Below are 13,466 nucleotides of genomic sequence, written 5' to 3' on the forward strand. Positions count from 1 at the left end.
GCACTGGGCCTCCTTCTCCACCATCTCCATTCGCTTCAGCTCTAGCTCTTGCTTGGGCTTGCACTCCTCAGCTTCCAGCTGCAGCTGGGATTTGCACAAGTCCCACTCAGAGGACGGCCCCTCGGGTTCTGCATGGACACGTGGAGGTGATCTTGCGGCCTGATCATCATCACACAGGATCTGAATCAGGTCTTCTCTCATTGGCTCCTTTCCCTCTCTTTCATCACCTCTTTCAAGTTGAGCACAGTCATGTGGTCATACTTGTCAGCCATTCCAGCTATCTACACTGCCCACTTGACCCAATGCCAAATGAGAGATTGTTTGCTCCAGGGTTTCCAGCGACTCTGTTCCCTTCCCCAAATGATGACTTCAAGACATCAGGATGTCAGATCCCACAACTTTCATGACACGTGGGCCAGTAGATGCTGCTTCGCATTGAGCCATCCACCTCACTGCGCCCAACCACCTTCCAGGCTCCAAGTGCCTCCGTGGGGGCACCTCACGTCTAGCCGACCCCACTACTGGAGCACACCTGCAAGCCTGGGGGTCATGAAGCCACCATCCATGATCTAGACTGATCTTGGCCCTGCTCCCCATGGGAAAAACAGGCCTAGTAGTCCTTGATGGTATTTGATCCACTGCAAGAACTCGGGGTGCTTCCCTGTCTGAAGCAGAAATAGTGGGTTCCCTTATTCCCCTGAACCAAGGGGATCCCAAGGCATAAAGTACACCCTCTCCCAATGAGTCTCCCACGCTTGGTACACAGGAGAAATGTATTGGTTACAAGGAGTAGGCTTGGAATAAGGCACAGGATAGCACAGTATCAGAGAAATCCCTTCGAGCATTCGGTGGCATGGTAGCCTTTGATCACACATCTGGGTTAATGCAGGCTATATATTTCGTTAGTAGGGCTGTGCACATTTTTCCCAGGTCTTTCATTTCAAAGCTGTTTCAATGCGTTTTGAGCTCAAAAGAGTGACATTGAAACAAAACAAAAGGATTTGAAACAGCTTCAAAAGGAAACGAGGGACCTCAAAACATTTAGACAGTTTTAAAGTCGTTTGAGTTTCAAAGCTGGGCTTACTTGGCTTCAGCACCGGTCTCAGGTGACAGGGCAGCCTCCTTTCATGTGGCTCACAGATCTGGGGCTGGCATCCCTGGAAGGAGTCCGGCACAGCATGGCAGCCTTCCCGGGGGTACAGGCTGCACCCAGCATTGGAGATAAATGCTGCTGCCTCCTGTCCCAGGCAGCAGCTGCAGCCTCCCCTCATCCGGCACAGATACAGGAGCTTGCACCCCCAGGAGTAGTGTGGCACAGCCCAGCAGTCCTCCCAGGGGTGCAAGCCCCTGGATCTCCACCCTGGACGAGAGGATCCTTCTTTCATTTGGAATCCTTTTGTCTTGTTTCAATTTCACTCTTTTCAGCTTGAAACACTTTGAAACAGCTTTGAAATGAAACACCCCATGACATTTCTCACAGCCCTATTAACTAAATACGTTGCGTGCAGTGACTCAGATGTGTGATTAAAGTCTACCATGTCACAGTTTGCTTTAAGGGCTTTCTCTGATATTGCTCTATCCTGTTCCCTATCCAAATCCTGCTCCTTGTAACCAATAAAGTTCTCCTCTGCACCTAGCATGGGAGACTCATTGGGAGAGGGTGTACTTTATGCCTTGGGATCCCCTTGGTTTGGTTGAGTAAGGGGGACCACAATTTCTGCTTCAGACAGGGAAGCACCCCAAGTTCTTGCAGTGGATCAAATACCATCAAGGACTACTAGGCCTGTGTTTCCCATGGGGCACAGAGCCAAGATCAGTCCATATCGTGGATGGTGGCTTCATGACCCCCAGGCTTGCAGGTGTGCACCAGGAGTGGGGTCGGCTGGATGTGAGGTGCCCCCATTGAGGCACTTGGAGCCTGGAAGGTGGTTGGGCGCAGTGAGGCAGATGGCTCAACACAGGAATACCTGCTACTGGCCCACCACGTGTCATGCTAGCTGTGGGATCTGACAACCTGCTGTCTTGAAGGCATCATTTGGGGAAGGGAACAGAGTCGCTGGAAACCCTGGAGCAAACAATCTCTAATTTGTCATTGGGTCAAGTGGGCAGTGTAGATAGCTGGAATGGCTGACGAGTATGACCACATGACTGTGGTCAACTTGAAAGAGGTGATGAAAGAGAGGAAGGAGCAGAGGAGAGAAGACCTGATTCAGATCCTGTGGGATGATAACCAGGCCACAAGATCACCTCCGCGCGTCCATGCAGAACCCGAGGGGCCGTCCTCTGAGTGGGACTTGTGCAAATCCCAGCTGCAGCTGGAAGCTGAGGAGTGCAAGCTCAAGTATGAGCTGGAGCTGACGCAGATGGGGATGGTGGAGAAGGAGGCCCAGTGCTAGCGCCAGCGTGAGTATGATGCCCAAGATGCCAGGCACAAGTGCAAACATAATCTCTTAGGAGTCCAGCAAAGCTCGGTAGCCCTCCCGGTGGTGTGATCCCCTGGATCTGTGCCCTGGAGGAGAGGAGGCTGCCCTGTCACCTGGGACCAGCACTGGGCATGGGGCGCAGCGAGCACCAGCGATAATTGCTGCTGCCGCCTGTCCCAGGCAGCCCCTGCAGCCTCCCCTCTGCGATCCCTGCCAGGTCATGTTGCCCACTAGGAGCCGGCGGGCTAGCTCCTCCTGCTTGTTCCCCATGCTCCTGGCACTGGCGTCCAGGCAGCTGAGGCCCCAGCTGACCCCCTCGATGTCCTGAGACGCTGTGAGAGAACCAGACCGTTAGCATTTTGCAAAGAAGTTTTGTTCGTGTCCTGCACAAGGGAGCTTTCCTGGGTGCAGGTCCCCGGGCAGACCTCTCGGGCTAAGGGGTCCGGACGGCAGATAGGTCCCTCCGTGCCCCTCAGGAGAGATTTCCCTCCACCCAGCGTGCCCTCCTCTGAGTGGGAATACTTACCTCCTGAGCACTTACCTCCTCCTCCAGTGTCTCTGTCAGAGTCTCCTGCGTGGGGCGGGGAGCTACCTGTAGTGCAGTGCCAGGGAGGAGTGGCCCAGCTCTGCGTGCGCTGGACCTGGAGACGACTGTTTTCCAGGTAGCTCCAGGGGGTTTTTGTGGCCAGTCTTCTTCGTGGCCACCTCCTCCCCCTTCTCCTCCCCATCCTTCTCTGTGCCGTTTCCCTGGAGTAGGGCCCGGCGGTAGTTGTCCATGTGGTCTTCATAGGCCCCGATGTGCATAGCTGGCGTCCCTCCTGCTCAGGCTCCCGCACTCGGCCCTCCAGGGACTCCAGCAAGGAGCACATCCCACAAGTGGGGGAGCGCCTGGGCTCGAGGCCAGCACCGCTGCCACCCCAGGCACCCCCGCCGTCCAGGGCCAGGGCTGCACGCTCTGTCTGCCTGGGGTCTGGGTGCGGGGAAGCTGATGCTGACAGGCATGGTGAGCCACTGCCACGGCTGCGAACTACATCTCGTACTTACCTGGTCTCAGCAGCTGCTCTTCAGGCCCGTGGGCTCAGGCCGCTTGCTTGGAGCAGCCCTCTGGGCGCCCTGTACGTGCCCCTCTGCACGAGCTCCTGTGCAAACCACTGCTCCCCAGTTGGGCTGCACCTGTTCGTGCGCTCTGTTCCCGGGGCTCCCGGGGGGGCTCAGCTAAGTAGGGACTTGTGGGGGGGTTCCCTCCCGGGCTCCACTCAGCTGACATGTCCTGCCCAGCATGGCCCCAAACACACACATGCACACACTCACTCACGCACACTCACACTTCCTCACGCTGTACAAGCACCCCTGGGCTCACTCGCCCCCTCTCACGGCCGAGCTCCTACTTCCTGGCTCTTCCCTGGGGTGCCCGGGTCTTCGGCTCCCAGGGACACAACAGGCATGAACCCATGTGTCCCCCTGGGGAGCAGACCCAATAGCAATATTGACTAATGGAGGCCACTGGATGTTCCCCACCTCCCGTGTCTGGGACAGCACCGCACCTACTGCCGCGTTGGAGGCATCCGTATGCAATAGAAATGGTTTGGGGAAGTCGTGTGTGTACGCCCCTGGCTGGGTGCACAGAGCCTGTTTAACTGAGAAATGCCTGCTCCAGCTCAGGTGTCTCAGGTGTGCAGCCCCCCGCTCCCTCCCAGCCCTACCGGCATCCCTCACTCCTGACCTCCCCCAGCCCTGCTGGTGCTCCTCATTCCCAACCCACATTTCCCTGCTCCCCTGGTAACCCTAGTTAGGGGGGCATCGGCAGAGGGGCAGGGGGCAGGGGATGTCTGCAGGGGAAGGGGGTGGGGGGTGCAATGCATGGGGGGTTGGGTGGGGAATGGGTAGGCACAATCTGGGAGGGTGGAGGGTAAGCACAATCCACGGGAGGGATTATGGGTATGCAGGATCTGCAGGGGATTTCTGGTCTCCGGGAAGGTTTGGCAGGATCAGGTTTTTAGCCCCCAGCCTGGGTCAGTTCCGGTTTTCATCTACATGTGGCAAAAGCACGGACGTGCATCCAGACAGGGTCTGCAGAATGGCTGTGCAACCTCCATTCCTGAGATGGCCAACTGTATATAGTTAAAACATTTCTGTTTCTATTATTTAATGCAATAAAATATTTATTAGTTAAACAGTCCTGTTGAAGGTCATCTTTTTCAACAGTTGCACTCTCATGAACAAGATGTCTTTGCAAAGGTCAGAGTGCTTCTTAACAAGATGTATTTGCAACCCTACTGCTCCTCTTTCTTCCTCCTCCCTTTGATTCAGCATTCATTAATATTGTACGGAAATTATGATAACATTAGGAGTTAGCTGGTGTTTTGTGCGTGGCTGGCCCTGGGATGTTCAGGCAGCCGCCAGGTGTTCAGACATCCCTCGGGGAAGTGAAAGTCATTGGAGTGAAAGCAGACACTTGGCTCTTGGAGGACGCCGGCGTCAGGACCCCAGCCTGCTGCTCAGAGCATGGCAGTAGGAAATGAAGAAAACCGAGAACCGTTTTCACAATTTGTTCCTCATCACATTTTTCAGAGATAACACTTGGTATTTGGGAAACAAGTACAGCAGAAAGCGGCATGGAGAACGAGCAGCCTCCTTCTCAGACTCTTGAGGGAAACCAATACCCAACGATTTCCAATTAGTTCGAGTTTTCTCCATTATTCTTCGGGCCATTATGGACGAGATAGATCTAGATACAGATATAATCAAGGATTGAGAAGGGTAGGACTCTCAGCAGGAACACAGCTTTACAAAGTAAGACCTCGTTTTGGATTGTGTACAACCGCCACCTCCCCTTTCTTCTGTCCTCACCACCCCGTGGCCCTTTCTCATCTCTGAAGTGTCTGGAGTGGACATGTTGAACTCTTAAGTCAGCTCAAAGTTCAGCTTACCTCTGAAGTGTGGCCTGGTAGCTGCACCCACCCACAATTTCCACATCCATGTACTCTTACCTGCAAAAAGGCTCATCCTTGATGAACTGCGGTGCTTACACGAAGGTCTCTAATGACCAGAACCACAGGTCCAGGCCCCAAAGACTTGCACACCATCTTGATGCATTAAGCAGATGTTTGAACACAGTGCCCCGTTCCTCAGCACAGCTGCAGACCCAGGTCCGTTTGGGCTAGTTGCAGCCAGCTCAGGTCTTAGTTATGACCTGTGAGTGCAGCCAACAGGAAAGTGCCGTTTTCCCCTCTCACACATGGACACAAAACCAGTGGAGCTAAACTCACTGACCATTTCCAGGAACAGTATTTATTTGTTGGTGAGATGAAGCATGAGCACTTTTATTCTGGAAAGAAAAAGTGTTCCAAAGTTAAGAGGAAGTGAAAAAGGGACGGTGAAAGAAGTGGTTATCTCAGATACTGCAGGGCGATATCTTCTATTAGACCAAGTATAGTTGCAAAAAAAGTTATTATTTGCAAGCTTTCAGGCTCCCTCACCCTTCCTCAAGCAAAGGAGAAGGCACCGATTGTCCCACTTCTCCTGGGTAGAAATGTCCCTGTCCTGGATCCTGGCACTTCACCACCACTGGAGATGTCCCTGTTCCCACTCAGCTAGTAGACGACCAGGGGAGAATTGTAGGAAGAATCGGTGCCGTTCTGCAGGGAGAGGTGGAGACGACTGCAGGATTTCCCTAATCAAATGTGCACAGAATAAGTGCTGTTATGTGTGACATTATACAGAGTTAGCTCTTTCGTTTTCTGCATTAAACGGTGCCATGTCCTTCACTTCCCTGTAGTGGGAAGAGGGAGCAGCCATTTCTCAAGGATCATTAAAAGTTCTGTTTTTAGGAAGGCACGACTGCTGCAAGAGCTGAGACACGACAAACCGCTATCATTTTATGCTTAACTCAGATTCCTCCTCACCCATCTAACAGCTTGGTCTTCATCTATCACGCGTTATCCCACCTCGGTCCCCTTCTCCACGTGAAGTGTTTTACGTGCAAAGGCAGGTGCACCGCGTAGCCTGAGTTGTAAAATGTGAGTTGCCGACCCAGGGGCCTCCCATTGTCCAGCACGTGGAGCAGACCACGGTGGGAAAGCTCTGCCTTGACACACAGCAGGGAGCTCAGTCGTGCTCCAGAGGTTATTGTGTGTGCTGTGTGTGTGAGTGTGTAAGGCAGGCACTTACATCATGGCCAAGAAATGATCAGGCAGTTTTCTCTGGTCACTTGAGTGTATTTAGCACAGCCCACACAGCGATCTTCCTGTTTCACTGAGACATGCTTCATCTCTTGCCTGCGCAGCCCCTGCGGATGCCCCAGCCCTGCCTGCCTGTCTCTCAAGCCCACCAGAGAGTGGATCAGACTGCGGGAAGCTCCGCCAGCCCCAATGCAGAATGAGAAAAGGGAAAGATGAACTGAAAATACTGAAGGTTGACAGTGGTCCTTCCAAACATTGGGAAATAAGTGCACATAGCTTAGTCTCCACTGGTTGCAAAGCAGTATCTGTATGTGCACTGTATTACGGCATATAATTTGTTAAAGCCTTCACCATAAACCATTCAACCTGGGGCTGAAGAGCAGCTGCTGAGACCAGGTAAGTACGAGACGTAGCTCACAGCCGTGGCAGTGACTCGCCGTGCCCGTCAGCCATACATTCCCATCTTGACAACATCATTTCACTCTCCAGTGGTTAAGATGTGTCACTAAACAGACACGTGCTCCTTTCATGTAGAGTCCGTTGAAGGAGTGGTGACCTGGAGATACTAGGGGAGCGTTTCTGGGGAGATTCACTAAAGCTGGGGCCTAGAAATATACTGTGAATAGACCTTCCTGCAGCAGTCTGTCCTAAAGATGGTTGGAAGGAAGAGGCAGTCGTTGAGCTGTTGCTACAGCTGCCACCATACTTGCCCACAGAGCAAAGGGAATATTGCAGGACATTAAAAGAGACTCAGGCACTGAAAGTATATATTAAGCCCATTACAAGATATTTTATTCAGGCACTGAAAGTATATAGTAAGCCCAAACATTACAACACTTACTTCTGTACCGCTGGGACTTGCTCTACTACCTGTTAGTGCAGCATCTCCTGATGCAGCACACACCCACACGCACACTGCCCTGAATTAGGCTGTACTGGCTAAATACAGAAGTGATCTGTCATGGCCTCGTAAGTGGAGCTCACCCCTCAGCCTGGTCTTCAGGCTGTACACCTGCATGCCTTTCTTACAGTGGTGCTGTGAGGGTCAGCTAGTAAAATAGTTGCGCAGTACATTTTAACAAGCAGGGCTATTTCATTGTGTGTCAACATATTGCACATAAATATTATTTATTTATTAGGTGCATGTGTGTCTAATCTTACTTACACACCCACACGCCCCCTATTACCCTGTGTGGGCACTCTGGGGAGGGCAGGCCCATTGTTGGGAGAAGGATTACACATTCACTGTGGCCGGATTTAAAATAGAAATCCAGGTGCAAGCAGTTCTGGGAAACAGTGCTCTGCGTGGGGAGCCATAACGAGTCAGCCAGGACTTGTGCCAGGCCCAGGGCTGGCTTTTGCCACACGGCCTAGATACACAAGGGACATTCAGGATGCCCAAGTCCTCAAATCATATCAGGACACTCGTCTGGTGATTTCAGTGGGGTTCAAGGCCCGCTACCAGTCCAGGCTGTCAGAGTGCTATGGAAGCATGCACGGAGGGGATGCTTACGTGAGAGATGTCATTTGGGGACCAGGATGCACCGGAAATGGCACAGCATGGCATCTCTAAGGACACCCAGCGATAAGCAAGAGGTTAGTTAATACTGTATTTTGCTCTGGAGGGGTCAGATGATCCATTCTGTGCAGGGGGAAGTTCGGTGTTTCCAGTAAGGACCAATCTTACTGGATTGGTAATGAAGGAAGAGCAACCTGCCCAAATGCAGCCAAGAAACAGAAGCTTAGGTAAAAGAGTCAGCAACACCAAGAAATGACATTTCAAGTCCTGATTGAAAGGAACCATTGTCCAAATGGCAGCAGCCTCTTTGCACAGGGGAGGTCATCACTGCAGCTTGTCACACAAGGGCTCTGGATTTGCAGAAGTAACCGAATGGGGACTTGACAACTGCCCTGAAAAGGCCGGCTCCGGAGATCCAGCATCTCTTCCCTCTTCTCCACACTAGGACAGCCTGTGTCTTCAGGGGCCTTCTCAGTAGGGGTGTGCAAAACAGGCCCTACGTGATTCGGATTTGGATTTGGCCCAAGTTGGGCCAAACCACACCCCCACCCCCGCCCCCCACATGCTCGGTGGTGAACCCGGAAGCGGACCACAAGTACTTTCAGTCTACTTCTGGGTCTTCCGGGGAGCGCATCAGGGCCCCCCCATCCCCCAGGCTCTGCAGTCGGCCTCAGGGGGGACCCTGGGTGTCACCCCAGACCCAGGAGGCACCAGTCACCAAGCTGGGGGGGTGCAGGAGGGCCCCGGTGCACTACCCAGCGGACCCAGAAGTGGACCGGAAGTGCTTCTGGTCCACTTCTGGGTCTGCTCCCGAGCGTGCTGGGGGGCGCCCCCATGCTCCTGTGGGACGCTCCACGCGCCCCAGCATCGCAGTGTTCACGAGCCATCTGCTACCTAGACTTATGTAGAAAAAACATTTAAAACCGTGTCTATGTCTGAATCGCAGACTCTTTCCGAATCTCTCCGAATCAATTCAGAGGTTCTGATTCGATTTGGAGAGATTAAAAGGTCTTCTGATTCAGTTCAGATTCGGAGATCCAGCCACCAAATTGAACTGAATCTCCGCCAAAGCGAAGCTTTGCACAGTCCTACTTCTCAGCCTTCCAGACGGGCGCCGGTTACATCTCCTCTCCCGGTGCAGTGGGGAGTGTGGAGGTCTCTGTCCATCCCATGAATAACATTGGCATGCCCTCCACCCCACTGATCCCTCTCCACCTTCTGACGCTGCCTCAGTTTCCATGTCCAGTCACTGGGGGAACTTCAACCAAAACAGGTTGAAAACCCCTGGAGGAGTAGGTTGGAGCACCAGAAAGCATGAGCAGATCCTCCTGCCTTGACATCCGCCCAGGCCCCTCATAGGTGGAAAAGCACTGGACCTGACTGCTTACAGACTCCTTCTCCTGGTCCATGCACACAGTGATGTGCAAAGCTTCAGGACACAACAAGGGCAGTATTTTATGTTCCCTCTCAGCTGTCGCTGTGAAGAGCAACAGCATCACCTTGCTAAAGGGGACTGATGTGCCTCACTCCTTTTTATGGACAGAGAATACTGTACCCCATCAGGTCCAAACTCAAAGTGCCGGGGAAGCGTGAAATCACAGCATGTCCAAGCACCACCCATGAGCCCAAGCGGAGACCAACACAATGAGTCAAAGACACACCTGGATATGCACTAAATAAATATTTATTTTTTATTAATTAAACTTAATTCTCTTAATTACAGAACTACAGCATTATGGAGGATGGCCCAGGGCATGGAGGCGGAGGGCAGACCCGCAGCAGCAGGAGAAGTCAATGCACTGGCCAGCAACGTGGCTACACGAGCCAGTCCTGGAGAACGAGCAGGAGACGGCGAATGTCCTGGTTTCTTGCCACAAGCAGCAGTGCTGTGGGAATACTGCATTGCCCCACTTCAGAGACGCAGCAGAGGCAGCGAATGTCCTGGTGTCTCACCACAAACACAGGATCGCCTCATTTCAGAGACAGCAGCGGCAGTGCTGCAGACACGCTGGATCCCGCCGTTTCAGGGAAGGAGCAGCAGTGCTGTGCAGACACTGGATCTCCCTGCTCCTGAGGACAAGCAGCGGTGCTGTGGAGTCACTGATCTCCTGGAGGAGGAAGAGGAGGAGACGACACGGGATCCCCGGACTTGTCCTCCTCCCCTATGCTGCCAACACCTCTGTTCGGTTGCTGCAGACTCAAGATGGAAGAAGCCTTCTGGGACAGCCGCAGTGATGGCCTCCCACGATGCATTCTGCCTGCCACCATTTGCAACAGCTTCCACTTCTGTTTTGCCTCCAACAGCCTCTTGCCATGAGCGGACAAGCTCCTGACGGCCACCAAGCCCCAGCAGTGGGAGCACCCCATGTCTGGGAGCAGCTTCCCACTCGGGGCACTAGCCAGAGCTTCAGCTGGCCCTATTTATAGAGGAGCTGCTGACTGCAGCTGACCAATCACATAGGCTCTATCCATATATGGCCATCAAGCTGTCCTATAACCATCCAAACGTCCATATATGGCCATCAGGTATGGTGACCGTGGATTGTTCATATTTGGAGAACTCCTCCCCAGTTAATCCCGGTGAGAAAATGGGGAAAGCCCAGGTGCATCCCACACCCGTCTTTCACCCTTGCAAAATCAGGACTCTGGCTGCAACCAACACTTGTAATCATAAATGTCCTTGTCTTTGGCTTTCCCCTCTTTGGGATTTGCTGCTGTGCTCCAGACACGTGGGGCACAGCCCCCACTCCTCATTGGCAGCGCGGTTCTGCCACAATCACAGGCCTCCAGGAGCTGGGGCTTGAAAGGAAACACCCACTCCCAGGAGAGTCACGCTAAAATCCCACTTGGCCGTATTCATTTCATCCTCCCTCCCAGCTTGTGGGGACATCCCTTCCCTCTGGGATCGTGCCTGGGCCCACGAGCTCTTCTTTCCCTAAACCCCCTCCTCTCTGGGCACAAACTGACTTGGGACTGAGCACGACGCTCCAACTCTTTGGTCTCTCTCAAGTCAAGGGGAGAGCTGGCATTGAGCCGTCACTGCCTCCCTCGTCTTCCTGCCCCTGTATGTCAGTGGTATGTGAGCTGTTTTACTGAGACTTATACTTGAATGTAGTTATGAGAGTCCTGAGGAAATCAGTCCGTCCGTCAGTCCTTAGTGAGACACCTCACAAGTTTGTCTGTTATGAGATCACCCTGGCGGTTTCCTCACAAAGGCCTAGGCTAGGCTCTGACATCAGACCCCGAAGTCAAGACACAGGGCCAGTGACTTCATAGACACTTGGGTCTTCGGGCCAGCTGAGTACCACAGAGGAGCTCACTTATGTACATCACAAAGCATCCCAGCTCAGTAACGCAACCTCACGCAGCCCTCTGCAGTGACCTCCCTCGAGGGTTTCCCCTCACAATCCCTCTTAGCGTTTGTTCTTCCAAGAGACACTTGGCCAACTTCTCAAGTCAGATTTGGGGATCAGGCTGAGCCCGGGAAGAACACAACATGGCATGTCTAGGGAGACAGGGACAAGCAGAGGGTAGTAGTGTGGATTTGCTAAGGTGGGGTTGGCGGCTGCCACGCTGTGGGAGGGGGACGTCCTGTGCTTCCAGTAAGGACAGACCTTGGCGTGAGATAGGGGTAAAGGGAGAGCTCAGCTGCAAGCAAGGGATGAGCACGTAGGTAAACCACACTTGGTGACAACAGGGAACGTCATTTCGGTTCTTTTGTGATGGGGATCATTCAAGTGGCAGCAGGCTTCTTGCACGTGAGAAGTCAGCACTGACCATGGCCACAGAAAGCGTCTGGATTTGCTGAGATCAGAACGGAGAGGAGCGATGACTGAACAGAAGAGGACATCTCAGGGGATCCACTGACTCCCCCCTTCTCCGAATCAGGAGGCTGAATGCAGTGCTCCTCCAGTGAAAGGAGGGGATCTGATACTTCTCCAGAGCACCAGACCCACTGTCTCCACTGCTCCCATGTCCTAGTTCCAGGCATCCACACGGCTTTTGGCCATATAAGAAAACACACATATACGACCAAACATGGCCATAAAAACCACTCAGAAGTCCCGTGCCCATGTAAGGGCAATGCCCACAGTCATAATAGCCGTGTGTTTCCCTATATGGGCGCTTGGACTGGATAGGGACCCATCTGATGGTCATATATGGACAAGCCGAGTCTGGTTGGCCCCCGGTGAGTGATGACATGGGACTTGGCTGGCCAGCAGCTCCCTTATAAAAGGGCCCAAGCGCTGAGCCCCTCTCTGAAGCCAAGGACTTCCCATCAAAGCGAGAAGCTCCTCGACAGTAGTGTTGTCACGAGAGAAACCACATGCGAATGGCTCAGGGGAAGCGAGGCAGAAGGACCGGTGCAGAGAGGGGCCGCCACAGGCTGCGGAGGGCAGAGCACAGGCTTGGAGAGAAGAAATGGCGAAGAAGGATCTGGCTGGAGAAGAGGCCAAGGCAGGCACTCCTAAAGGAGGAGGTGGTGGAAGAGAGGCCGGACCACCGTTTGGGACATAGATGAGGGGGCCTGTGGACACAACCGAGCTCCTGCTTGGGTGGAAACCCTCTTCCTGCTACCAAGCAGCCAGAAGGAGGATGGCCCAAGACCAAGGCAGCACACCCAGGCTGCGCTTCCGGAGGCAAAGTGGTCTTTGGTGGAAACTCAGAGTCTCCTAGACCTCCAAAGAGAAGATCAGCTCCTTCTTGCAAATGTGTTCCCTGTCTGATCCTGCCAGCAGCTCCTGGTCCTTTCTGACCGATGTCCCCAGAGCCTTTTAGTCTCATTAAATAAAGATCATTTTCTCAGGATTGTGATCTTCTCCTTATTTTGTGTGATCATTCCTTGTTTTAATAAGATAAATACAGATCAATAGATGAACTGTTCAGTTCCACTATTTGGAGCAAGTCTTGATAAGAGAGTGTCCTCCCGTGTCTCAGACACAACTCGTGACATGGGTGCTTGTGCAATCGTGTCTGTCTCGAGGCACGGGGTGGGGGGACCACTGCAGTCCTGGCTGCTAAGCTACTGCCTTACCAGTTACCAATCAATCATGATTCACTCAGGGACCAGCTCAACACACAGGACCTAGCTACTATTAGCTACTAGATAATTAGTCAGTTAGCAACCATTAACACCTACAAACCCACAGAGGAAGGAGAGGGAATGATCAATACAATCAATTGCCCCAAGACAGAGACAGTCAGTCCCACAAGCACCCTCTGCATGAGTTTTGCCTGTCCGCAGCTAGGGGTGCAGGGCCCCAAAAGCCCCTGCCCCCACCTCCTCCACAGCTGGCAGACGCTGTGGCCGCAGCAGGGGCTCGCAGGCCTGCAGCTATTGCC

Source organism: Alligator mississippiensis, chromosome 1 (assembly GCF_030867095.1).
Source record: "Alligator mississippiensis isolate rAllMis1 chromosome 1, rAllMis1, whole genome shotgun sequence".
NCBI classification, from domain to species: domain Eukaryota; kingdom Metazoa; phylum Chordata; order Crocodylia; family Alligatoridae; genus Alligator; species Alligator mississippiensis.